Genomic DNA, 26051 nt, shown 5'->3' with positions numbered 1-26051 from the left:
GTCGCAAGGTGGTTAGATTGGTCTCAACTAGGGCCAGGGCCTTTTCAGTACTGGCCCCGACTTGGTGGAACGCTCTGTCCCAAGAGACTAGGGCCCTGCGGGACTTGACATCTTTCCGCAGGGCCTGCAAGGCAGAGCTGTTCCGCCTGGCCTTTGGTTTGGACTCAGTCTGACCCTTATGGTTTTGATCTATGGGCTACTTTTAAAATGAGGCTGCATTTTAAATTGGGTCCCCCCCTATTATTATTATTATTCCCTATTTCCCTAAATAAAATTGATTATTATTATTATTAAAAGATTCTACGCACTTTATCTAAATTCTATTCAATCTCTTGCCTGAGGACAATCCACCTCCATCTAATCTCAGAGTGGCTAGATTTCACATTTTGGATTTCTTTTCTCCCCACCTTTCTAAAGAAGCTCAGCTGAAACTTCACAAAAAATGGATCTGTTTTTTCTAAACCACCTCAACAGGATTCAATACAGTGGTACCTTGGTTTAATAACAGCTTAGTTTATGAAAAACCTGGGTTAAGAACGCTGCAAACCAGGAAGTAGGTGTTTTGGTTTGTGAACTTTGCCTTGGAAGGAGAACATGTTTTGCTTTCTGTTGAGTGTGTTCCATTTGTAAATTGAGTCCCCCGCTGCTATGGGAAAGCATGCCTTGGTTTAAGAACGCTTTGGTTTAAGAATGGACTTCCGGAACGGATTTGGTTCATAAACCAAGGTACCACTGTACTCTGAAATTAAGCAGATTTCTCTCCACAGAAATTCTCGGTAAAACTTCTGAAGGTTGGGCCACACGAGACTGAAATTAAAAGTTCCATGATACACGCATAACTTCCCTTCAAAATTATTTTTTATTGGTTTCATATGAACACACTTACACTACACTACAATACGAACACTGTTTCCAGAGACAAATGGGCACATCTTTAATTAAATATCCTGCCCATCATCAGTTCATTTGGATTTCTTCCTAAATCTATTTCCACTATTTCTGACTCGGCTGAATGCTCTGCTTCTACTTCAGCAGGTTCTGAAGATTAGCTTTGTCATCCTAGGGAGTTGTGTCACTGTTCCTCTTGTTAACAAACATGATAAAAATCAAACTACAGTAAGTACTCTGAACAAATTCGTCCTTTATAATTCCCCTTTCCCTCCTCTGTTGGTATGTTTCTCCACTAGTGCAATACTCCAATTTTGGGAGTTTTAGTGAGCCTTTAATATATAGGTGGTGCTAAAGTTCTGTTGGGGTTACATTCCAGGGACAGCGTGTAAAGCCAAAACATACCGTATTTTTCACTCTATAAGACACACCAAGTTTTTGGAGGAGGAAAACAAGAAAAAAAATATATTCTGAATCTCAGAAGCCAGAACAGCAAGAGGGATTGCTGCGCAGTGAAAGCAGCAATCCCTCTTGCTGTTCTGGCTTTTGGGATAGCTGCGCAGCCTGCATTCGCTCCATAAGACGAACACACATTTCCCCTTACTTTTTAGGAGGGGAAAAATGAGTCTTATAGAGCAAAAAATACGGTACATGGCCAAAACATTATGGGTTCAATGGCGGGTGGGGTTGCCAAAGTCTTTTCACCCCAAACACCTGCCCCCGCCTTTCCAATTAAAAAAGAAAACCCAAGTGCATAAAGCTTGAATAATTGCAGGTTGCTAGTTATCCGTGGCTTCTTTAAACTGTGTGGAAACTGATTTAAGGCCAGCCATTCCCACCGCGAGTTGCAGGCGGCCTCTTCTATTTCTCTACCTCAATCCATTCCCCATTATTCCCTGGGACTCTCTTGTTGTACCTCTATCTAGATCTAACAACAGACTGCAGGTGAAACCAAACTCCTTTCACTAAATGCATAGCTGTCCAACGAACAGCCAAGAAGCAGTTAAGGGACGTAGGGATTGCGCTGTCATCTTTTGTCTGAAAAGATTGAACATGGAGTTTTTGCATCCAGGACGGGTTAGTTTGTCACATTCCTTTTCTGAAGAAGTGTGCATGCACACGAAAGCTCATACCAAGAACTAACTTAGTTGGTCTTTAAGGTGCTACTGGAAGGTATTTTTTTATTTTGACTATGGCAGACCAACACGGCTACCTATCTGTAACATTCCTTTTCCGTTAAGGAGCAATGCACTGTAGGCACCAGGCAAAAGCGGTCCTTTTTAACCAGGCCTTTGGTTAACATCCAATATCCTTTTAAAATGTAGCTCTTTTTTGGGGGGGGGTACTATTGGGTTATTGCTTTTATTTTTATTTTATATACTGTGATATTTTTATGTGAACTGTCCTGAGACTTCCAGGTATAGGGCGGTATATAAATTCAATAAATAATAAATAATAATATTAATAAAGGAATTTAAGCTTAGGGTATTCCTTTCTCCAGGGAATGTGGGTGTCGCTGTGGGTAAACCACAGAGCCTAGGACTTGCCGATCAGAAGGTCAGCAGTTTGAATCCCTGCAACGGGGTGAGCTCCCGTTGCTCGGTCCCTGCTCCTGCCAACCTAGCAGTCCGAAAGCACGAAGTGCAAGTACATAAATAGGTACCATTCCGGCGGAAGGTAAACGGCGTTTCCCTGTGCTGCTCTGGTTCACCAGAAGTGGCTTAGTCACGCTGGCCACATGACTCGGAAAAACTATCGGCTCCCTCGGCCAATAAAGCGAGATGAGCGCTGCAACCCCAGAGTCGGTCACGACTGGACCTAATGGTCAGGGGTCCATTTACCTTTTTATTCCTTTCTCCATAATACCCCCAAATTGCAATGCCTGTCGTCTCACCCACGCTTCCACTGGCCTCCTGCCCTGAGTTCAAGTTTTCGTTCCTGCTTTTCAAAATTTTCAGCACAGACATAAACTGACTGACAAACATATCTATAGTTGATTTGTTTTATATATGGCACTCCCATACCCAAGACCTGCTTTATTTGTGTAAGGTTGCAGAGTGACTCATTGTTTCTTCAGCGTAAGTACAAGTCTTAATTGCTTGGCCTCCTATAACTTTTAAAAAAAAATGCTTATGATGCATACCTTTCCAAGAGTGTCAGGCTAGACGTAGATTTAAAAAGCTGGAAAACCAGAAAGCTGTTGCCCCAAACCGTACTGATGTTCAAAGTGCTTGTTTTACAGCTTAAACACAAAGTCATTCTTAGTGACAGGCACGTAAGAAAGAGCAATGCGGTCACCATCCGTCAAGAGGGGCAAAGAAAACCGCCCTGCAAAGTTCACAGCATGAACTAAATTCAATTACATCCGGACACTGGTTAACTACAGCAATTCTCTTGCCCCTTTCCTGGAACACAGCTCATCTACCTTGCCCCATACGTGAATAAAAGTTTAGCCATCATGAGCTCATGGTGCATCAGACCCAAAACAATACATGACGCATGAGAGAGATTGCTCTACAACCTTTGAAGCAGATTCTGATCAAAAGCAACACTCCGGGAGGGCTGCTTACCCTCCTTTCCAACTTTGCACAATGTTTCCCAGATCTAAATAACCTCCCTGAAGCTGTTCTTAGATTGGAGGAGGGGAGGAAAATGCAGGTAAACCGTACAGGTACTGTACCTGCATTTCCACCTTCCAAGGTGAACAGCAGAGTTGTCCGCAGACTCACATGAGATTTAAGATGGGAAAGATGGAGTCCCTTACAGCTGCTAGCTGTTTAAAATAAGAAAAAAATGTATACAGTGGTACCTCAGGTTAAGTACTTAATTCGTTCATGAGGTCTGTTCTTACCTGAAACTGTTCTTAACCTGAAGCACCACTTTAGCTAATGGGGCCTCCTGCTGCCGCTGCAATTTCTGTTCTCATCCTGAAGCAAAGTTCTTAACCTGAGGTAATATTTCTGGGTTAGCAGAGTCTGTAACCTGAAGCGTATGTAACCTGAAGCGTATGTAACCTGAGGTACCACTGTGTAGACCTCAGAGCTCCCACGTCACATCCTAGTTTTGAATCTCAGAAAAATGTTTTGCATGTTTGTACTACTACTAACTAAACATGATACTGCTAAGTGTATCTTTTGGGTGGGACTACACAGTGCACGCTAATCGGTGCTATAAACTTCCGCGAGACACTGCAATTTTAAGTAAAACTGGCCGGGTATTTTGTCTTTCCCCGCTGGCTGCTTTCTCACTTAAGAGGCCCACAAACACGGTTCCAGATATGTAATTTACTTTTACAGACAATTCATCAGGAATCTCAAAGGGTGGAAGGAAGCAGTTGGCAGCGGCCAGGAGGATTTTGAGCATAAAAAAGGCTGATGGATTAGAAGTTAAGCTTGTTTCTCTCACTCCTACCCCTCCTCAACATAACCTAAAGGGGCTTCCAAACACACATTTTACATGTAATGTGTAATTTGCCCCCTCCCTAGTGTGTTTACGTATGATTCTGCTACTGTTTTAACTTGAGCAGGTCCATTTGGAGTAGTAGATGTCATAGCAGGGGTCAGCAAACTTTTTCAACAGGGGGCCGGTCCACTGTCCTTCAGACCTTGCAGGGGGCCGGACTTTATTTTCGGAGGGGGGGGGGAAATGTGAATGTATTCCTATGCCCCACAAATAACCCAGAGGTGCATTTGAAATAAAAGCAGACATTCTACTCATGTAAAAACACGCTGATTTCCGGACCGTCCGTGGGCCGGATTTAGAAGGCGATTGGGCCAGATCCGGCCCCCAGGCCTTAGTTTGCCTACCCATGTTATTTAGCAGCTAGCTGTCCCCTTCACCACCAGCAGCCATACACTTTATTGTACAGCACTAGAACTTCACATCCTGAAATCACAACACAATTTTCCCAATATGATTTTTATATATAGCTATATATGACCGTCCAACTGAAGGGCTGGACTAAGATAAATGCACAGTTGTCTAGAAGACATTATGGTCCTTGATCTATGGCTGACTGCCTCTGTAGGCATTTATTTAATATGTGATGCAAAATATGGGTTTCTCCCACTGAAGCAAACGGAAAAAACAGAAACATAATCCAGAGAACTGCTCAGGCCTTGCCTAATTATAACACAGAGAAACCGTATCTGCCTCTGGATTGGCCAGCGTGGCTTTTCCTCCCCACCCAATCACGCCTTCAACTGCAGCAAGCATTTTGGAACAGATGCTTTTCAGTTCCATGTGCTTGGCAACAGGACGGGGCAACGTGGAGACAGAACAAAGGCAAAGAAGGAGAAAGGAAAACCTCTCCTCAAATAACGAAAACCCTTCGAAACTTGCGGTAATCTCCTAGCTGCTTCTTAAGAGATTGTAGCAAGGTAATAGGCAAAATGCTTCCTCGCCCCAGACAAAACCAAAAAGGAACATGCACTGGCTTCCTGTCAGGTCACCCTTCTCAGAAACAGCCATCAAAATGGGGGTGGGAGGAAATGCACTATGGGGCAGATGTGCCGTAAACCTCTGAAGCGGCTGGGATTAGTTAGAACTCTCCAACCTCGCTTTCTTTTTTTCCAAAAATTTTATTAGCTTTCACAATACTATAAACAAACAAACACACAAGACAAACAAACATAAATCATAGCCTTATTGAAAATTACAGTTATTAACTTTGTTAAGTGACTTCCTCGCATCCCCTTGGTTGAATTTCATTGCATGTCCTTTTAACGGTTTTCCAAATCCCAATTTTTATGAAATTTAACTTAAACATTAACATCCTTAGATCTTCACCTTATGGAATCCTTAGATCTTCACCTTATTTATGTTAAGTGATGAATTTATATGTTTAATTCCAACCTTGCTTTCAAGGCTGCCCCGCCTGGCAGACCATCCATAATCATTTGACAAGGAGAATCTAGCTTATTTTCTTTTACACAGGTTCTCACCTTCTAAATCCCTGGTGGACTTTCCTTCCTTGGAAGAGGCTAGATGGGCCACCTGTCAGGGATTCTGTAGGTGAGAATCCTGCACTGCAAGGGATTGGACTATATGAGCCTCAGACACCTTTCCTAACTCTATTTGCTGGCACAGCGGAGCCAGCACAATAAACCACACCAAAGTGAAGGGGGTGGGCACCCCATAACCAACATGAAGCCCCCATCTACTTCCCGGTGTCGTTTACCCATGACGCCACGAAACATCGCCAGCCACTACTGCGAATAGGGTCACGCCCACCACTGCAATAACCCACCTAAAAAAATCGAGGGCAGCATGGCACAGTCACGGTTCCCTTTCTCTCTGGGGAAAAAAGTACGCAAGCCTGCGCACACCTCAAAATAAAACAAGGTATAACCTCAATTCCAAACGCACTTGGAGGGTGCGCGAGGATCACCCGTCTGCGGAAATAACAGCAGAAATTAACAACGACGAGAGACAGGGCGCGCAAATCCTCCTTCTCCAGACATCCCTTCCGCCATTTGCGGGAAAAACCGGGTTGCTTCTAAAAGCACATTTTGCACACACTACAATGGGTCTATGGACTGCTCCTCCTACCCCAAAGTATTCCTCCTGCACCATTAAGTGGCACAACCCAACGTTTCAAGTCAGCACCCCACGCGATCCGAGCGCCCTTCAAAGGAAAAGAGGTCTCGCCCCTCTTTTGGCTTCCCCAGCCCTAAATCGCCTCGCCGCGCGGCAAGATCCTCCCGCCACCGCCCCCGTTTACTCGGAGGTAAGCCCCATCGCGATCAAGGAATGGGACGGGCGGTTTCACAAGGTTGGGGGACAAAAAAATCCCGCGCGCGTCGTGCGCCTTTACGCACAAGGAAGCCCGATTCGAGTTCGACTGCGCCACGCGGTCCCTCGCTGGAAAGAGGTTCCGGTGGGCCTCGCAGCCCCTGCTTACCTGGTGTCTCTCGACGCAGGCGATGCCGCTCATATTGAGAACGTCCAGGCCGCTGATGGGGAGAAGGAGAAGCTTTGCGCTCCGGCTGTGCGCGCAGCGCGTCGAAGGCGGGGACGCTTGGGGAGGCGGCGGCCACCAAGGGCGCGACGACGCCAGCCGCGGCGAAGGGAAGGGCGCTTTCTGGGGGAGCTCGGCTGGCTCCGGGCCTGGGCGGAGAGAAGGAGAAAAAGGGGGGGAAAGGAGAAAAGGAGACGCTTGGCGCGCAGGCAACAATAGAAGGGCGCCGAGTGGCACGGGCAAAACAGACGCAGAGGCCTCTACACCCTCCTCCTCCAGCGACGACTACCCGCCTTCTGCGGCTACCGCAGCTCGGGCTGGAAGGAGGCGGGCGGGGAAGGACGTCCCTGCCGCCGCCACTCCTCCTCCCTCCCCCTCGAGGGGACTCTTCGCGAACCAGTAGCCTTCCGCCTCTCCAAAACTCAGCGCGTTTGGAGAGGGGGGAGCTGCGCGAGGAGAACGCGGATTGCTGCGCTGGCCGCGGGGGAGGGAGGGCGGAAAAGGAGTCCCGCCGCGTGCGAAGCTGCAGAAGCGCCTCTTGCGCCTCCCCCTCTATTTTTCCTTCTTCCTTGCATCGCCTCCCGCTTGCTGCAAAGTGGGTCAGGAGAAGAAGGCGGCGGCGATGGGGGGAGAAGAGAGTTGCTGTTCCTTTGCTGCTAAGGATTGTTGTTATATTTCTTGGCGTCCTTTTTTTCAGGGGGGTGGGGAAGAGAGGGCGTCGCTGCCAACCTGTTGTGCGTTTTCTTGCGCAGCAAACCGGAGGAATTCATTGCGCTGTCATTTGCAGCCGTCGTGTATTTTTTGTTCCCCTTAGGCAACGGGAAAGAGGAAAAGAAACCGATATAACCATTTATTATTATTATTATTATTATTATTATCATTATTGATCTTACTTGATTTTTCTGCAATTCCTAAATCTGCCCTGCTGCGTGCTTGTTCGGTTGCAGAGGGTGGGCTGTTTATATTACTGTATGTCCAAGTTGAGTGACGAGTCTGTACGCTGCTTACTCGGGAGTAGCAAGCCCCGGTGCAAGCGGCGCAAAAACACCCGTGCATTGGGGTAGTGCGCAAAAGTGCGCTTCATTTTGCAGGGACGCAAGGTGTTTTTGCGGCGCTTATAAGCACGCTTCACCTTCAAAACAACCTTCTCAGGCTAGCGTGGCAGGCGTCCTTTGTGACTTTAGCAGTAGTTACGCGGCGATTTTTTTTTATAAAAAACCTACATCTCCAGCTCCACAGTAAATAAACCTCCGTCCTTTTCTAGACTCTAGGCACGCCATGGCCGCCCAACGCACATTTGGGAGCGCAAGGCCCATTGGACTTGCTTAGGAATAATAAAGAACATTTAGAGAGTAACGCATTTATTCTGGCATGCGCTTTCTGTCTTCTCTCTGTTACTGACCATGCCTGGTAGCCGTCGTTGAACAAAGGAGCTTAAAAGGTGAAACTGCTGAACAAGTCCAGTATTGATTGGTTTACCATGGTGCTGGGATGTCTGTTTATCAGCTCAACTAGTCTTTATTTCTTGTGAATGGCCACTGCGTTTTCTTTCCTCCTTTACAGTTTCTACACCTGCCCCAACCCCAACTATGTATACTGTACTGTACATGCAACTCTGGGTGTATCTGAAGAAGCAGACTGTAATCCTTTAAAGCTTGTGCCATAAGACTCTGTTGTTTTTACTACAAGAGACTAACAGAGTTATGCCTCTGAAAGAGATTAGCAGTGCATACAAATTACAATCCTGTGACTTTCTGTCTTTTCTTCCCTCCCTCCCTCCCTCCAGGCAGTAGGTACCTAGTAAGTCGACTGTCAGATAGGAGCCACTAAATTGCCAGACCTCAATATACCAGTTGTTGTTTTTTTATTCCAGTGAAATATAGGCTGTTTTATCTACTGGATCAGGAACAATTCCCTGTGACAGAATTTGCTTTAGACTTACTTGCAGTCTATCTTACAACAGCTTCTCCCTGATAGACATGGAAATATGCCCATAACATTTTTTCTTTCTTTAGAAATGTCAGCCTTTATGATTGGAAACCAGAGCTATACATAAAAGGTAAAGGGACCCCTGACCATTAGTAGGTCCAGTCGTGACAGACTTTGGGGTTGCGGCGCTCATCTCACTTTACTGGCCGAGGGAGCCGGCATACAGCTTCCGGGTCATGTGGCCAGCATGACTAAGCCGCTTCTGGCAAACCAGAGCAGCGCACGGAAACACCGTTTACCTTCCTGCCAGAGCGGGACCTATTTATCTACTTGCACTTTGACGTGCTTTTGAACTGCTAGGTTGGCAGGAGCAGGGACTGAGCAACGGGAGCTCACCCCGTCGCGGGGATTTGAACCGCCGACCTTCTGATCGGCAAGCCCTAGGCTCTGTGGTTTAACCCACAGCGCCACATGCATCCTTATTATATACATATTGCTCAGCATTACAAGCTATAATCCAGTTGACCAGCCAGAGTCCTTTGCCCTCAGAGCAAAAAGGTAATGATAGATGCATGAGAACTCAATATGTAACCAAATGATCTATTTATTTCTGTTTGGCCATTAGCAGAAATGGCTGACAGAAGAATCTGTATTTTGCAGAATAACCTGCAAAAATTAGGAGGTCGCTTAAACTATGCGATAGTTTTCGCTTTAGAGATAAAAATGTTTGCTACTAACTCTGTGGGCTTTGCACACAAACACATGCACGGTTGTAATGAGTGATAAGAAGAGAAGAATTTGCAAAACAAAGTTGGGACTCCAGCTTTTGTCACGGGCTAGAGCACAGATCACAGTAGGCGAATTGCAGGATTTCAAAGAAGTTGCTTTTAAAATAACCACATGAATACGCCCACAACAAAGCTAGCTCCCCCTCCGGACGCTCTCAAATACCTTCCACGCTCCTTGCCAATGTTTAGATGATGCCGCCACGCCTTCGCTTGTGCAATTTTTCTCCCTTTCTCCTGCTCTGATGTTCTTTTGAAGTTTCAAATAGGTGCATCAGGCACCTTGAAATAAAACAAGAACAGACTGGGAATATCAAGATTGCAAGGGGGGCGGGAATTCTGAGTGCTAGGCGTTGGTTAGCAATTTCAAGGTGGTGCTTACATGACCACTTTCCTCTGTTTCAGCATAGTACCTTATATTAAGGTACCAAGGTACTAAGTTAGTTCTTGGCTGTCAGGCCAGATTCATACTTCCTGGTAATCCACTTTGAGGAGCAGATGTGGGGGCCTGGCACACATTTTTCCTCTCCAAGTAAAACCAGTTCCCGAGGTCTTCTCCTTTTCAAAAAAAATAGTTTTTATTTGCTTTTACAAGTATAGAGTTATAACAATACAAAGTAAAAAGGCAAAGGACCCCTGACAGTTAAATCCAGTTGCGAACGACTCTGGGTTTGCGGCGCTCATCTCGCTTTACTGGTCGAGGGAGCCAGCGTTTGTCCGCAGACAGTTTTCCCGGGTCATGTGGCCAGCATGACTAAGCCACTTCTGGTGAAACCAGAGCAGCGCACTGAATCGCTGCTTACCTTCCTGCCGGAGAGGTACATATTCACTTGTACTTTTTGGTGTGCTTTCGAACTGCTAGGTTGGCAGGAGCAGAGACCGAGCAACGGGAGCTCACTCCGTCGCGGGAATTCAAACCGCCAACCTTCTGATCGGCAAGCCCAAGAGGCTCAGTGGTTTAGACCACAGTGCCACCCTTTCAACAATACAAAGTACATTTCCATATTTAGAGATTTCTCCGAATCTCTGGACTTCCCACCTTCCCCTCCATGGGTCCTATTGTCAACCTTGTTGACTGCCTATCAGTCCATAGTCCATATTTTATGCCATCCATTTTGTCCATAGTGTTTGCTAGATTACAAGTGTTATTGCAATCCTGTTAATGTTTTCATCTGCTTACAATGGTCTCCCAAGTAAGATAGAAATTTTCCCCATTCTTTATTGAAGTTTTGGTCTTCTTGGTTCCTGAGCTTTCCGGTCAGTTTTGCCATTTTGGCATAATCCAACAGCTTAATTTGCCATTCTTCTCTGGTAGGGACTTTGTCTTCTTTCCATCTCTGGGCTAGTAGCATCCGTGCGGCTGTCATCGCATACTTAAAAATTCTTTTCTGCTCCTTTGCAATATTGGTACCTAAAATTCCTAATAAAAAAGGTTTCTGGTTTTTTAAATAAGTTATTTTAAACATTTTTTCCAGTTCATTATATATCACTTCCCAGAATGCTTTTATTACTTTGCATGTCTTTCTTTTTCTTTACATTTCCAGCAGGTATTTGTGCTTATCCTATACATTTTTTCTAACCTACCTGGAGTCAAATACCACTGGTACATCATTTTCATATAACTTTCTTTCAACGTACAACATGCTGAGAATTTCAAATCCGTTTTCCATAACCTTTCCCAGTCTGAAAATTGAATATTATGTCCCAAATTACCCTGAGGTCTACTCCTGTACCATTACTTGCTGTCATTGTTCGCTGGTCCTTTTCACCAAACCTCTTTGGGGCTTTCTGAGGTCCAGGTATATAGATTTTCTCTTGGCGCACTACTTTTTCATCAAAGAAAAAAACCCAGATTGGCTCAAGATGTTGCTTTGACAGCAGACTTAAGCATTCAAATTGTCAGTGGGAAAATAACCCCAGTTAGCCAGGTCTTTCAATACCCAGTAGGGAAAGCTATTTTTAATGAAAGTTATCTCACAATTCAATAGTGTTTACCTGACTAATTGCTACACCCGCTGATGCAAAACTCATACATGGGGGAAATTGCTGGTGAGGGGTGGATGTGGCAGTTCATGTTTCCAAATTTAACAGGCTGTAGGCATTGCTGTGCAAGAGGTGTTGGCATGTTTGCCCAGCTGGCAGGGAGTGGAACGACTCACATATCCCGCTTCCCCCTTGAAGGAATGATTGCCGGGTGTGGAGCACACTTCCACCCGCAGACAAAGCCACAGCTGTCTGAACATCATGCCCTCTAAACCAATCTTTGGCTTTCTCAGTGGTCTGCTGTGCCCTGTCTGTGGCCTTTGTCTCCTCTGTCATACATTGTGCAAGGGGAAAGTGGCGCGGTGCAAACAGGTGCCAAAATAACTTTGTACCACCCCACGATCATGTGATTGGAAAATGTAAAGGGCACAGTACAAAATGTATCTGACTGGTCTTGTATATTGTGCTAATAAAAAGAGCCTCAGCAGAGCTAGTTGGCAGCTTGTTTAGGCACAGCTCACCTGCATTACCAACTTCTGCCTCATGCCTTCACTTCACCCCCTTTACCTGCATTCTAGGTGGGGATACCTTGAGGTCAGGATCAGTCAGGGGTGGATGTATTAGGACACTGCCCCACAGGCTTTCCTCATGTCTCCTTGCACTCTTTCCACAATGGTGACACAATCAGGGTTTGGCTCTCCAAGCCATCTTCACCCTACTTGTTTAGTCGTTTAGTCGTGTCCGACTCTTTGTGACCCCATGGACCAGAGCACGCCAGGCACTTCTGTCTTCTACTGCCTCCTGCAGTTTGGTCAAACTCATTTTAGTAGCTTCGAGAACACTACCCAACCATCTCGTCCTCTGTCGCCCCCTTCTCCTTGTGCCCTCCATCTTTCCCCACATCAGGGTCTTTTCCAGGGAGTCTTCTCATGAGGTGGCCAAAGGATTGGAGCCTCAGCTTCAGGGTCTGTCCTTCCAGTGAGCACTCAGGGCTGATTTCCTTCAGAATGGAAAGGTTTGATCTTCTTGCAGTCCATGGGACTCTCAAAAGTCTCCAGCACCATAATTCAAAAGCATCAATTCTTCAGCAATCAGCCTTCTTGATGGTCCAGCTTTCACTTCCATACATCACTACTGGGAAAACCATAGCTTTTACTATACGGACCTTTGTTGGCAAGGTGATGTCTCTACTTTTAAAGATGCTGTCTAGGTTTGTCATTGCTTTTCTCCCAAGAAGCAGGCGTCTTTTAATTTCGTGGCTGCTGTCACCATCTGCAGTGATCATGGAGCCCAAGAAAGTAAAATTTCTTCCCCTTCTATTTGCCAGGAGGTGATGGGACCAGTGGCCATGATCTTCGTTTTTTTGATGTTGAGCTTCAGACCATATTTTGCGCTCTCCTCTTTCACCCTACTTAGAACCATATTATTGTAGAGTTTGGAAGGGACCCTGAGGGTCATCCAATCCAGCCCCCTGCAATGCAGGAATCTCAACTGAATCATCCATGGCCTCTGCCTAAAAACCTCTGCCTAAAAACCTTAAAGGTCCTACCCTACTTGATCACACACGGAGCCTGGGAGCCCCTCTCTCTGGCACTGAGAACTTTCCTGACCTTAATGCACCGTTTGGAAAAATGGACCTTGAAGCGCTGCAAGCTAATCCCCTGCAATAGCATGCTTTTTTATTCTTGCCGGTTTGTGGCCACATTGGTCTGCTGTACGATGTAAAGTGGACCGAGGAATTTATTTTAGGGAGTTGCCACGTTTAGATAGGGTCCGGACTTTCATGGATGCTTAAAAGGGAGACGTTTTGACAGCTGCGATGTTGCTTGTTGTGACGCAGCCGCAGTCAAAGAAGAAACAGCCCTGGAGTTCTTGTTTCAATTACAGTGGTACCTCGGGTTACATACGCTTCAGGTTACATACGCTTCAGGCTACAGACTCCGCTAACCCGGAAATATTACCTCAGGTTAAGCACTTTGCTTCAGGATGAGAACAGAAATCAACGTGGCGGCGGCACAGCAGCAGCGGGAGGCCCCATTAGCTAAAGTGGTTCTTCAGGTTAAGAACAGTTTCAGGTTAAGTACGGACCTCTAGAACGAATTAAGTACTTAACCCGAGGTACCACTGTATTATTTTAAAGCATTAGAAAACAGGTGTATAAGCATGATATTGTAACACACCTCGACGCTTGTGCAGCAAATAATAACGACAAATTAAATATCCATCATCCATCTAAAGGAACTCTAGTTTTGAGTGACATATCACAGTGCTATTTTTGATTCCCCCCCCTTCCTATACTTAATTTGGATAAGACAGTGTATTTGTGAGCTTTTTTCCATTTAAAAGCATAGGGAACTCACAGTATCTTCCACCATTTGGCACGGCAACAAATCATGTGATATTATCTCGTAATATTGAGTTTGTTAACATTAATTACTATGATTAATGTTGGTGTCCTATCCTCCTGCCCTGCCGCCCATAACCACATTATCTGTTTTCTTTTGAGTCCGGTCTGATGATAAAACAAGGAAATAGATATTTATTACCATATATTGTTCAATTCTAATAATGGGACTGTGAGGTATAGATGGAGATACACTACCAGGAATTATCATATTTTTCGCTCTATAGGACACACTTTTTTCCCTCCAAAAATTAAGGGGAAATGTGTGTGCGTCCTATGGAGTGAATGCAGGCTCCTTGGCTTCAGCGATAGCAACGCGAAGCCTCCAAATAGCAGAGGGAGCGCTCCCTCCGCGCTCCGGAGGCTTCACGTTGCTTTCTCTGAAGCCTGGAGAGCGAGAGGGGTCGCTGCACACCGACCCCTCTCACTCTCCAGGCTTCAGGGATAGCCGCCTGAAGCCTTTGGAGCGCAGCGGGAACTCGCGCTGCGCTCCAAAGGTTTCGCAACCTTGCCGCCACTCCCGGACCTGTTCTGGGGGCTGGAGTCGGGGGAAGCTCGGGCTTCCCCCACCCCAGCCCTGCGGCTAAAATTGAAGCCAAGACAGCGAGCGGGATCCATCCTGCTTGCTGTCTTGGCTTCTGCCAAAGCCGCGCACAGCCTCTCCCGGCTGGAGAGGTTGAGTGCAGCTAAAGAGAAAGCCAAGACAGCCAGTGGGATGGATCCTGCTCACTGTCTTGGCTTCCTTGCTCTTTGGGGCTGGGGGGGGGAGAAAAGATTTTTCTTTTCTTGATTTCCCCCCCCCTAAAAACTAGGTGCGCCTTATGGTCCGGTGCGCCTTATGGAGCGAAAAATACGGTAAATACAGGCTTATGCCCCACACCTTTCTCCTCTTCAGTTGAAAGGGAAATATGTTTCAGAAGTATAGAGAAAGGCTGTTGAAAAAGCTTTTTTATTGTTTTGACCACTTCACAAACGATTCATCTCTGAAATTAAATGCAAAATGCTGTACACAAGAATAGCATGAAGAAATCCACGCTGCCATGGTCACGGGTTTAAAAAGCAACAACATCCCTGTAGCAGTGCAGAAATAGGCAACAACAGGAGGCATATTTTGGTCATAGCTTATTACCTGCTTCCCCACCTGTCTATGGTAAGATTGTAAAGTTTCTCAATGTGCTTCGTAGGAATCACTCAAGTTTTAATCCTAATGAGTGCAAACCTAAGCGTATACTTGGAGTCAGGCCACGTTGAACTTATTGACACTGACTTCCAAGTAAAAACACGAGGAGGATTAGCCTCTAAGGTATACTTTCTTTCTTTTTCTTAAGGTCACATGAGATTACTTAACAGAGCCGATTCCCAGAATTAGCAGGCCACAGCCTACAGATAACGGAGGCCTTGTTAACCTTAGATACTGGCAAGTATTTCAGTGGTGAGGAGTAGAGGAGGCCTGGTGGCCAACTGCCAAATGAAACACGAAAATCACAATGCTGGAGAAATTGCAATGTTTACAATATTCTGTTATTCGGGGCTGTTCAGCTGTGGAACTTAAAGCAGCCTCTTTGTCCGTCTAACATCTTTGCAATCCAACAAACCGTTCAGAGGGTTGCGGGAGCAGGCAAAATCGTGGTGCAAATAGTTTGGCCGTTTTGCAAATAGGCTGCAGTGCTCAAGGGGCAGACTTGACATGGCTTGTGGTTCTGCCTGTAGGGCTGACTCAATTTCATGACGTGTTCCGATTACCACTCCGCACAATGCACTGAAATAATGGGGTTTTTTTTTTGGGGGGGTGTCACAGGATTGCACAGGGCTATCCCTGTTTGCCAACACCACGTACCCCACCATCTGTGTGTTGGGCTGGAATGTGAAATAGATTTACAGTGGTACCTTGGTTCTCAAACTTCATCTGTTCCGGATGTCTGTTCCAAAAGCAAAGCGTTCCAAAACCAAGGCGTGCTTTCCCATAGAAAGTAATGCAAAACGGATTAATCCGTTCCAGCCTTTTAAAAACAACCTCTAAAACAGCAATTTAACATGAATTTTATCATCTAACGCAGGCAAGGCCAAACTTGGCTCTCCAGATGTTTTGGGACTACAATTCCCACCATCCCTGACCACTGGTCCTGTTAGCTAGGGATGATGGGAGTTGTAGTCCCAAAACATCTGGAGGGCCAAGTTTGGCCATGCCTGATCTGATGAGACCATTGATCCATAAAATGAAAGCAATAAACAATGTACTGCAGTCACACAATCAGTAGGTGAACTGGGTTCCACACAATCACAAAAACAAAGAAGAGCCGCAGAAATGCAAAATAAATAGCAAAAACAGACCGCAGCGTAACACTCAAAACAGAAGCGTAACACTCAAAACTCAGCACGTTCGGCTTCCGAAAAATATTCGCAAACCGGAACACTTCTGGGTTTGCAGTGTTTGGGTTCCATGTTGTTTGAGTACCAAGGCGTTTGAGAACCAAGGTACCGCTGTACACACAAACTAGTGAACCAGCATGGAACTTCTTGGCATGAGGACCACATCTGTACACGGAACGTGCATTCATCCCCTTCCTTGCATTATTCAGCAGAACTGCATGCTTAGCTACAGGTTGAGTTTCCTATTTCGTATTTGAGCCAGGAAATGCCACTGCAGGTGTTCATGGGTAACATCATAAAACAAATACCTTTACCCCACCATTTTCCTGAGGCAATGCAATCTACAAAGCTTACAGTGATGTAGACTTTTTGTGCTGGTTCCGGGGGCTAACCGAGAGATGAGGTCCAAGGTGAGGTCGAGGGTGCGGTATGGAGGCTGTCCGTCAAAGCTGAAGTGGGGTCCAAGGCGGGGAGTCGGGTGGGGTCAGGAACTCTGGCAGTAGAACAGGACAGGGTGCAGGCAGGAACCGGCTAGCAACAACATTGCTCCCGCAACCTGGGACTGGGGCTGACTGGCTTTTATCTGCCCTGAGGCACAGGGCGGCCCCGGTCCACAGGTGACTCGCCTCTCCTGGCCTGGAGGCGAGCACTCCTCCTGCGGGAACTTAGTTCCCTCCGCCTCTCTGCCCTGAGCCTCTGCAGCTCAGGAGAGGCTGGAGGGTTACCGGACCCAGAGGCAACCTCACCTTCCCCTGACGGGGCTGAGAGTGGAGCACCTGCAGGCAATGGGTCCTCCATCCCCTCAGGAGCCAGAGCAGATTCAGCTGGTGCCTGCATCTGAGGATCCAGCACAGGTGAGGACCCTTCAGGCTCAAGCCCCAGCCCCGGCTCAGCTGGTACTGGAGGCGGGGACTCCTGTGCAGGCTGGGATTCCTCAGGTTCAACCTCCGAGTCCGAATCCCAGGCCATCACACTTGTAGACAGATGGTCTGGATAATGTGCATCAAAAGTTTGGTTAGGAAACCCGTCTTGAAATCCTGTCTCTGCCTCACGGAAACAAAACAGGTGCTTTCAACTTTGCAATCTTTTAAAAAAGCATTTCCCCCCTCACAGAATATTTATCCTGTGACATTTGTTTCTCCGAAAAACAGAAAATAGACTACGCTTTCCAAATGTGAAGTCAGAGATTATTCTTGGCAGCTGTTTTCTGTTTCGCTGAATATTTTTAGCTATCTTGTTGACCGTATCTTGAAGGTCTGAAAACAACTCGCCACCCTCTTCATCAAAGATAACGTGCATTTTATTTACTATAGTGCGACACGGTTTTTCCTTACACGCTCAGTGCAGCACATAAAAGAGTTAATAGCAAACTATAAAACCCAGCTGGAACAGAGAGAACTGATAGTTCAAAGTGCTTCGTGCAGATTCTCATTAGCACGTAGCACAAGGTGCTTTTTATTGCCATTTTGCAGACGTGTCGGGCCAAGCCTGCGCTATGCTTTCCCAGTTTCAAGGCCACAGAGCTGTCTTACAGCGGACACGATATTTGAAGCAGAGCTTTCCTGGGCCTCTCGTACGCTACACCTACACTGCTGTTTGCACTGCATCTTCGCTTGCTTGTACATTTTATGTTTATTTCTGTGTGGGTTTATATTTGCTCTCCGTCCTTTCTTGGAAGAAGAAGAAGAGTTTGGATTTGATATCCCGCTTTATCACTACCCGCAGGAGTCTCAAAGCACCTAACATTCTCTCTCTCTTTTTTAAAAATAATATTTATTAGTTTTCCAACAAATTAAACACAACACTACAAAACACCAAAAAAGAAAAAACATACAATACAATACAAAATAAAAGAAACAAACAAAACAAAACAAAACAAAACAAAAACAATTTAAAACACAATCCAATTTCAATATCTTATCTTTCTTTCCCTTATTTCCTCGACCTCCTCACACCTCCCTTTTTGTATTCTACTTCTGTTAATTGTTTCAGCAATTCCTTTCCATCTTCCTCTGTTTTCTATCCTATAATTGTCTTAACACATTCTAACCATATTTTTCCCTTTAAAGCTCCATTAATCTATTTATACTTAATTCCTTATAGCATTTCTACTAAAGCCATATAACTTCATTCCAACATTTTTCTAACATTCATTAATTTTACAGTATTTCTGTAAATAGTCTTTAAACTTTTTCCAATCTTCTTCCACCGACTCTTCCCCCTGGTCTCGGATTCTGTCAGTCATTTCCGCCAATTCCATGTAGTCCATAAAAAGCGGCTAACACTCTCCTTTCCCTTCCTCCCCCACAACAAACACTCTGTGAGGTGAGTGGGGCTGAGAGACTTCAGAGAAGTGTGACTAGCCCAAGGTCACCCAGCAGCTGCAAGTGGAGGAGTGGAGACGCGAACCTGGTTCCCCAGATTACGAGTTCACTGCTCTTAACCACTACACTACACTGGCTCCGTAACAGACTGACATTCTGTCTACAGCACGTTAGAAATATCTGGGTATAATCCGAATATGAGAAACATAGGAGCTAACTCCTAGGGGCACCCAAAGTTGATGGGCATTGCCAGTCAAATGCTGTCCATGCACAGTGTTGTGATTGATTATGCAGTGTGGGACTTACCTGCCGCCCACAATATATTTTATTCAAGTTGGCACCCCTGATTAGAAATACAGTGGTACCTCGGGTTACATACGCTTCAGGTTACAGACTCTGCTAACCCAGAAATAGTGCTTCAGGTTAAGAACTTTGCTTCAGGATAAGAACAGAAATCGTGCTCCAGCGGCACAGTGGCAGTGGGAGGCCCCATTAGCTAAAGTGGTCTTCAGGTTAAGAACAGGTTCAGGTTAAGAACGGACCTCCGGAACGAATTAAGTACTTAACCTGAGGTACCACTGTATCTGGGCATGATTCGAATATTGTCATCCTCCCAGGTCCTTTCCTTCTATTTGTTCCTATTTCTCATGAGTAGAGCAACATGGTTTGCATGTACAGTGGACACTCGGGTTGTGAACGTGATCCGTGTGGGAGTCACATTCACAACCTGCAGCGCCGCGTCTGCGCACGTGCGGGTCGCGATTCGGTGCTTCTGCGCATACGCAGAGCGCGATTTAGTGCTTCTGTGCATGCGTGAGCTCCAAAACCCGGAAGTACCGGAACAGGTTTCAGCGAATCCATAACCCGGAAATGCGCAACCTGAAGTGTCTGTAACCCAAGGTATGACTGTATAAGGTCCCAGGTTCCAGTCTCCACCATTTCCAGTTACAAATCACATATGCTCCCATATTTCTCCAATGAAAATGTCCTATTCTATAATAATAACATTAGTAATTTTATTATTTATACCCCGCCCATCTGACTGGGTTGCCCCAGCCACTCTGAGCAGCTTCCAACATATATAAAAACATAGTAAAACTTTTTTTAAAGAAAAACCCTATACAGGACTGCCTTCAGATGTCTTCTTCACCCCAGCTGTTCCTTCGCATGACCAGGTTCAGCGTTTCCCGTAATGTCTCAACCAGGAAGTTGTGGTTAAGGACTCCCCTCAAACTAGGATATGACCTAATATCAAACTAGGATCTGATATTAAAATAGCTTCACTTAAGCTGAGCACACAAGGAGAGGAACACGACCCCCAGTTTCTTCCTGTGCCAGTAAACCATGTTTTACTTTGGCTACCTCATGAGAAGAGAAGACTCCCTGGAAAAGACCCTGATGTGGGGAAAGATGGAGGGCACAAGGAGAAGGGGATGACAGAGGACGAGATGGTGGGACAGGGTTCTCAAAGCTACCAACATGAGTCTGACCAAACTGCGGGAGGCAGTGGAAGACAGGAGTGCCTGGCATGCTCTGGTCCAGGGCGTCACGAAGAGTCAGACACGACTAAACGACTAAACAACAAATCTTTTATAATACAATGTGCACACTTTCTCCTTGTTGGGGCCTCTGTCTTGCAAAAGCCTCAGATGGGCATGCTATCAGTATTGACCAGGTTGACCTAAAAACCACCAAAACGGAGTGTTTTCCTCACCCACTCACATTAGTTCTACAAGTGTCATCTCTTGAGAAATCCTTGCCTAGTTCATAACATTTAAGCGAAGCTGGCAAAATGCTGGTTTTTGACTCTTCCCCTTGCGTTGCGCAAGGTGTTTAAGTTGAGATTCTTCAGCAGGCTAAGCGCGGGTGTAGCAGAACTAAAGCAGCATTTAGCAAGGAGTGAGAAATGAAGAAAGGAATTGGAAATCCCCATTTCAATCGGTTACTATTCCTGGTGTGTGTGTTTTCTAGTCATGAGAGAAAACACCAGGGAAAACTGGTTTGAGGGAGTGGAGGGGCTGGGGCAGGAAGCACATCTCTTGGCCTGTTTCCAGTTCCTTAACTGTGCACCAGATCTCACTCTGCGTGAGTCCCTTCCTGTGATAAGGAAAATACACATGCTTGCTTTGGAGGGCTGTTGGGATGATTAAAATAGTTAATGTGAAGGAGTTTGAGAACTTGAAACGGGATATAAGTGCTTGGTATTTTATCTTCACTGCAGTCAGGAGTTGCCTTCCCAGCGCCATCACTACTAGCAACAGTGATGTTGTCTCAGTTTCCTCAACATCTAAACTACAAAGCGCTCTCTCTCTCTCTCTCTCTCTCTCTCTCTCTCTCTCTCTCTCACACACACACACACACACACACACACAAAATTTCTGGTGTACAATTTAGAATATTCATTTAAACAACCTTAAGATATCAATGAAGGGACGGTGGTGGCGCTGTGGGTTAAATCACAGAGCCTAGGACTTGCCGATCAGAAGGTCGGCAGTTCGAATCCCCGCGATGGGGTGAGCTCCCGTTGCTTGGTCCCTGCTCCTGCCAACCTAGCAGTTCGAAAGCACGAAGTGCAAGTAGATAAATAGGTACCGCTCCGGCGGGAAGGTAAACTGTGTTTCTGTGCGCTGCTCTGGTTTCGGCAGAAGCGGCTTAGTCATGCTGGCCACATGACCTGGAAGCTGTATGCCGGCTCCCTCGGCCAATAAAGCGAGATGAGTGCCGCAACCCCAGAGTCGGTCACGACTGGATCTAATGGTCAGGGGTCCCTTTACCTTTACCTTTACCTAAGATATCAATTACTTCCCTTCTCCTTCCATGGTTCATTTTGCATATTTCATATAAACCAAACCAGTATTCCATTATTACATCCATCAAAACTTATTCACACTGTTGAATTTATTTGGATGCTGCCAACCTTTTCAAGAGTACACCCCCCCCCATATATTCAATAAACATTTTCCAATCTTCTCAAAACCTATGTTCTTCTTGTTCTCTTCTTCTACATGTTAGGTCCACAAGCTGTGCATATTCCATCAGTTCAAGTTGTCAATCTTCTTTAGTTGGGACCTCGCTCGTTTTCCATTTCGGGGCTAACAAAACATAGGCTGCAGTTGTTGCATACATAAATAACCTTTTTTGACACCTGGGAATTTCAGTCTGAATTATCCCCAACGAAAAGGACTCTGGTTTCTTTGGAAAAGTGCTTTTAAGCATTTTTTTCAATTCATTATAAATTATTTCCCAATACTCTTTTACCCTTTTACAGGTCCACCACATATGAAAGAATGTGCCCACGACCTCATTGCATCTCCAGCACTTATCTGATTCAGTCTTATACATCTTAGCAAGCCTACGTGGAGTTAGGTACCATCTGTAAATCATTTTCAAGTAGCTGAGCTACAACTCTTGATCCCCGATTCTTCTCTGTAGCTTTATATTCCACAAATCTAAGCTGCTGCCTGGGGACTCCCATTTGCCTCCATCTGACGAGACATGCAGTTGCTGAGAGCAGTGCAGGGACTAGGACCCTTGGTGGGCAGGCAGGATTGGAACACCTGCTCCCCAGCTCGGTTTGCACCAGCTAATGGGGCAGCTCTATCAAGCCTGCCTGGCCTGGGGGTGAGGCTGCCTATGGCAGGATGACACCCTTTGGGGGTAGAACAGGGGCTTGGGCCAGCCACCCCCCCCCCATGGTAAGAAGTGTGCATGCACACGAAAGCTCATACCTTAGGTGTGCTGGTCCCAGGGGGTTACCGTGTGGCGTGGTCCAAGTCCAGTCCAAGGTCGATGGTGAGGTATGGAGGCTGTCCATCAAGACTGAAGCTGGGTCCAAGGCAAGGAGTCGGGTGAGATCAGGAACTCTGGCAGAAGAGCAGGACAGGGTGCCGGCAGGAACAGGTTACCAATACTGTTCCTCCTGCAACCTGGGACTGGGGCTGGCTGGCTTTCATCTGCCCCGAGGCATAGGGCAGTCCCGGTCCACAGGTGACTCGCCTCCCCTGGCCTGGAGGCGAGCGCTCCTCCTGCAGGAACTTAGTTCCCTCCGCCTCTCTGCCCTGAGCCTCTGCAGCTCAGGAGAGGCTGGAGGGTTACTGGACCCAGAGGCAACCTCACCTTCCCCTGCTGGGGCTGAGAGTGGAGCACCTGCAGGCAATGGGTCCTCCCTCACCTCAGGAGCCAGAGCAGACTCAGCTGGTGCCTACACCTGAGGATCTGGCACAGGTGAGGGCCCTTCAGGTTCAAGCCTCAGCCCCGGCTCAGCTGGTCCTGGAGGCGGGGACTCCTGTGCAGGCTGGCATTCCTCAGGTTCAGCCTCTGAATCTGATTCCCAGGCCATCACATTAGGTTACAGACACTTCAAGTTGTGCGTTTTCAGGTTGCGCACCATGCCGAACCCAGAAGTACTGGAATGGGTTATTTCCGGGTTTCGGCGCTTGTGCATGTGCAGAAGCACTAAATCGCTCTTTGCGCATGCGCAGAAGCGCCGAATCGCGACCCGCGTGTGTGCAGACGCGGCGCTGCAGGTTGCGAACGTGCCTCCCACACGGATCACGTTTGCAACCCTAGCATCCACTGTACAGTGGTACCTCAGGTTAAGAAGTTAATGTGTTCTGGAGGTCCGTTCCTAACCTGAAATTGTTCTTAACCTGAGGTACCACTTTAGCTAATGGGGCCTCCCGCTGCTGCCGTGAGATTTCTGTTCTCATCCTGAAGCAAAGTTCTTAACCTGAGGTACTATTTCAGGGTTAGCGGAGTCTGTAACCTGAAGTGTTTGTAACCTGAAGCGTCTGTAACCTGAGATACCACTGTACCCAGAACAAACTTAATTGTTCTCTAAGGTGCTACTGGGCAATTTTTTAATTTTTTTAATTTATTTCAACTGCGTCAGACCAACACGGCTACCTACCTGAATCTAGACTCTAAGATGACCTGCTAAACTTAAGACCTGAGCAGAGATTTTAGTGCACGTCCTAGTTTGAGCCCAAAGCTCTATCTGCTGTATCAAACGGCTCTTTCGGGTAACTTTTGCAACAGTTCACATGAATACATTAATAGGCCTTTTCGGTGAGCAGCCTTGTTGCTTAGCAACCAGCATTCCCACAGCCCCCAAATTGTCCCTATGGCACCGGCAGGCAGATGCCACACTGAGACCCTTTGTGAACAAGTTGCTGGAAAGACTCAAAGGTCAGCGTCAACTAACTCCCTACCCTTAAACTGGACTCTCCTACACATCATATCCATGCATATTAGCCCATATAATCCAGTTGATGTTGAGCTACAAGCAGAGAATGGATGTAAGTCTCTCTCCAGCATTCTCTCAGCTGGTAAAAAAATTTCCATGGGAGCAGGCCACAGGAAATAAATACTGACTCACAGGAAATCCTAAGCCACCATGGAAAAAACAATAATAAAAGCAACGTCTCCGGAATATATGAAAATGAATCCATTCATGTACCAGCTAGCATTTTGAAACGAGACTGCTTCCTTTTCTCTACAGAAAGTAGCCCTAGCGCTGAGCGCGAAAGAATGTTTTTAAAGACTATTTAAATAATTTGGATCCTGCCACGAACTGGGATGCTGAAACGATAACAAAGTTTCAGGTCTACTTAAGATGAAAACAGCATGAGGCAGCACTGAACAGCACATAGGAACATAAGCCCTGCGTGGTTTATTTGTTTGTTAGGTTTGGGGTTTTTTTGTTATGGTTTGCACCTGTCCATCAGCTTACAAAGGCAACCTGCAACAAATAGGTTTAAAACAATAGAGAAACATAACGTGGGCAAAAGGTTCCTCTCTCGTGGTCCTTTCCAACTTTATAATTCTATGATTCTATGTAATGTATTGATTGGAAATGCTATTTTAGAAGACATCTGAAGGCAACTCTGTTTAGGGCAGTTTTTAATGTTTGATGTTTTATCGTCCAGCGTGGCTGGGGAAACTCAGCTAGATGGGTGAGGTATAAATAAATTATTATTATTATTATTATTATTATTATTATTATTATTAGACCAGGGCCCTGCAGCATCTGATTTCTTTCCGCAGGGCCTGTAAGACAGAGTTGTTCCGCGTGGCCTTTGGCCTGGAGCCAATTTGATTCCCTCCCTCTCTTTCTTTTTCTCCTCCTGCGATGAGGCTACGTTTTTAATATTTTAATGTTTCAATATTTTAATGTTGTATTTTAATCTTGTTTTTAAGTTGTAATCATTCAACTTGTTTTTATTATTGCTTGTAAGCCGCCCTGAGCCCGGCCTTGGCTGGGGAGGGCGGGGTATAAATAAAATTTTATTATTATTATTATTATTATTATTATTATTATTATTATTCCAGGCAGCAAGTGGGGGGATCAAATGTTTCAAAGCTTCTCCACAGTAGATGAGTTATTGCTTTATAGGAGCAAAGGCACTGTGGCCAATATTATGCCTGAAGGCCAGTGATTCGCCAAATCCCATCACCACCATTTGAAATTTGCTGATGATGATCTTGGTGGAGAACTGTTCTAGAAGCTATAGGATTTTTCAAAATTGCATTTTTAATCGCTTGTTTCATTTCTGATATTGCATTTTATTGCATTACAGTTTGCATTCCGTACATCATTTACAACACACCCCAACAAGGCAGGAAAATGTTTTCATCCTCGTGTTGCAAATGGGAGCTGAGGCTGAAAGAATAGTGTCTGGGTTTGGAGGGATGCGAGTGGCGCTGTGGTCTAAACCACTGAACCTCTTGGGCTTGCTGATCGGAAGGTCGGCGGTTCGAATCCCGGCAACAGAGTGAGCTCCCGTTGCTCTGTCCCAGCTCCTGACAACCTAGCAATTTGAAAGCACACCAGTGCAAGTAGATAAATAGATACCACTGTGGCGGGAAAGGTAAATGGTGTTTTCGTGCGCTCTGGTTTCCGTCACGGTGTCCCGTTGCACCAGAAACAGTTTAGTCCTGCTGGCCACATGACCCGGAAAACTGTCTGTGGACAAACGCCGGCTCCCTTGTCCTGAAAGCGAGATGAGCGCAGCAACCCCGTAGTCACCGTTGACTGGACTTAACCATTTTTTTTTACCTTTTTAGTGTCTCACCCAGTGAGGTCACGGCTAAAGCAATGAACTGTGGATGTCCCAGCCATTAATTTCCTCCAGCTTTCACCAGCAACGTTGTTCCTCAGACTTTCCTCAAGTATTGCAGTCCCCCCAGAAAGCATCCTTTTACCCCGCCCCAATTTAGAGGACCTGTCTTCAGATATAACCTTGCTGAGGAGCCTTACCCCCCTGAGATCCCAACATTAGCATAAACTGACATGCCGTTTCATTTTCCTTGCATTTATTTTTAGTGAAGGATTATTAAGCTGCACAGGCTTAACGGTTTGGCATCAGCGGCTGTCTTTGCATAAGCTGATGTTGCCATGTTTGCTAAGC

General features: G+C 46.0%; 1 protein-coding gene and 1 long non-coding RNA gene across 2 annotated transcripts in view; one reads left to right on the top strand and one right to left on the bottom strand.

Annotated features, from left to right (window-relative positions):
* IVNS1ABP (influenza virus NS1A binding protein) overlaps positions 1–7168 on the bottom strand; it is a 30124-nt gene extending 22956 nt beyond the window's left edge. The window contains exon 1 of the mRNA XM_082225478.1: positions 6791–7168. The gene's annotated coding sequence lies outside the window, so the exon portion shown is untranslated. The remainder of the gene's footprint in view (positions 1–6790) is intronic.
* Positions 4920–26051, top strand: part of LOC309533932 — a 159567-nt gene continuing 138435 nt past the window's right edge. The window contains exon 1 of the long non-coding RNA XR_014220543.1: positions 4920–6616. This is a non-coding gene — a long non-coding RNA (uncharacterized lncRNA). The remainder of the gene's footprint in view (positions 6617–26051) is intronic.

This window comes from Podarcis vaucheri (genome assembly GCF_965113315.1).
Source record: "Podarcis vaucheri genome assembly, chromosome: 6".
Classification (NCBI taxonomy): domain Eukaryota; kingdom Metazoa; phylum Chordata; class Lepidosauria; order Squamata; family Lacertidae; genus Podarcis; species Podarcis vaucheri.
This window is presented reverse-complemented; position numbering and strand designations above follow the sequence as displayed.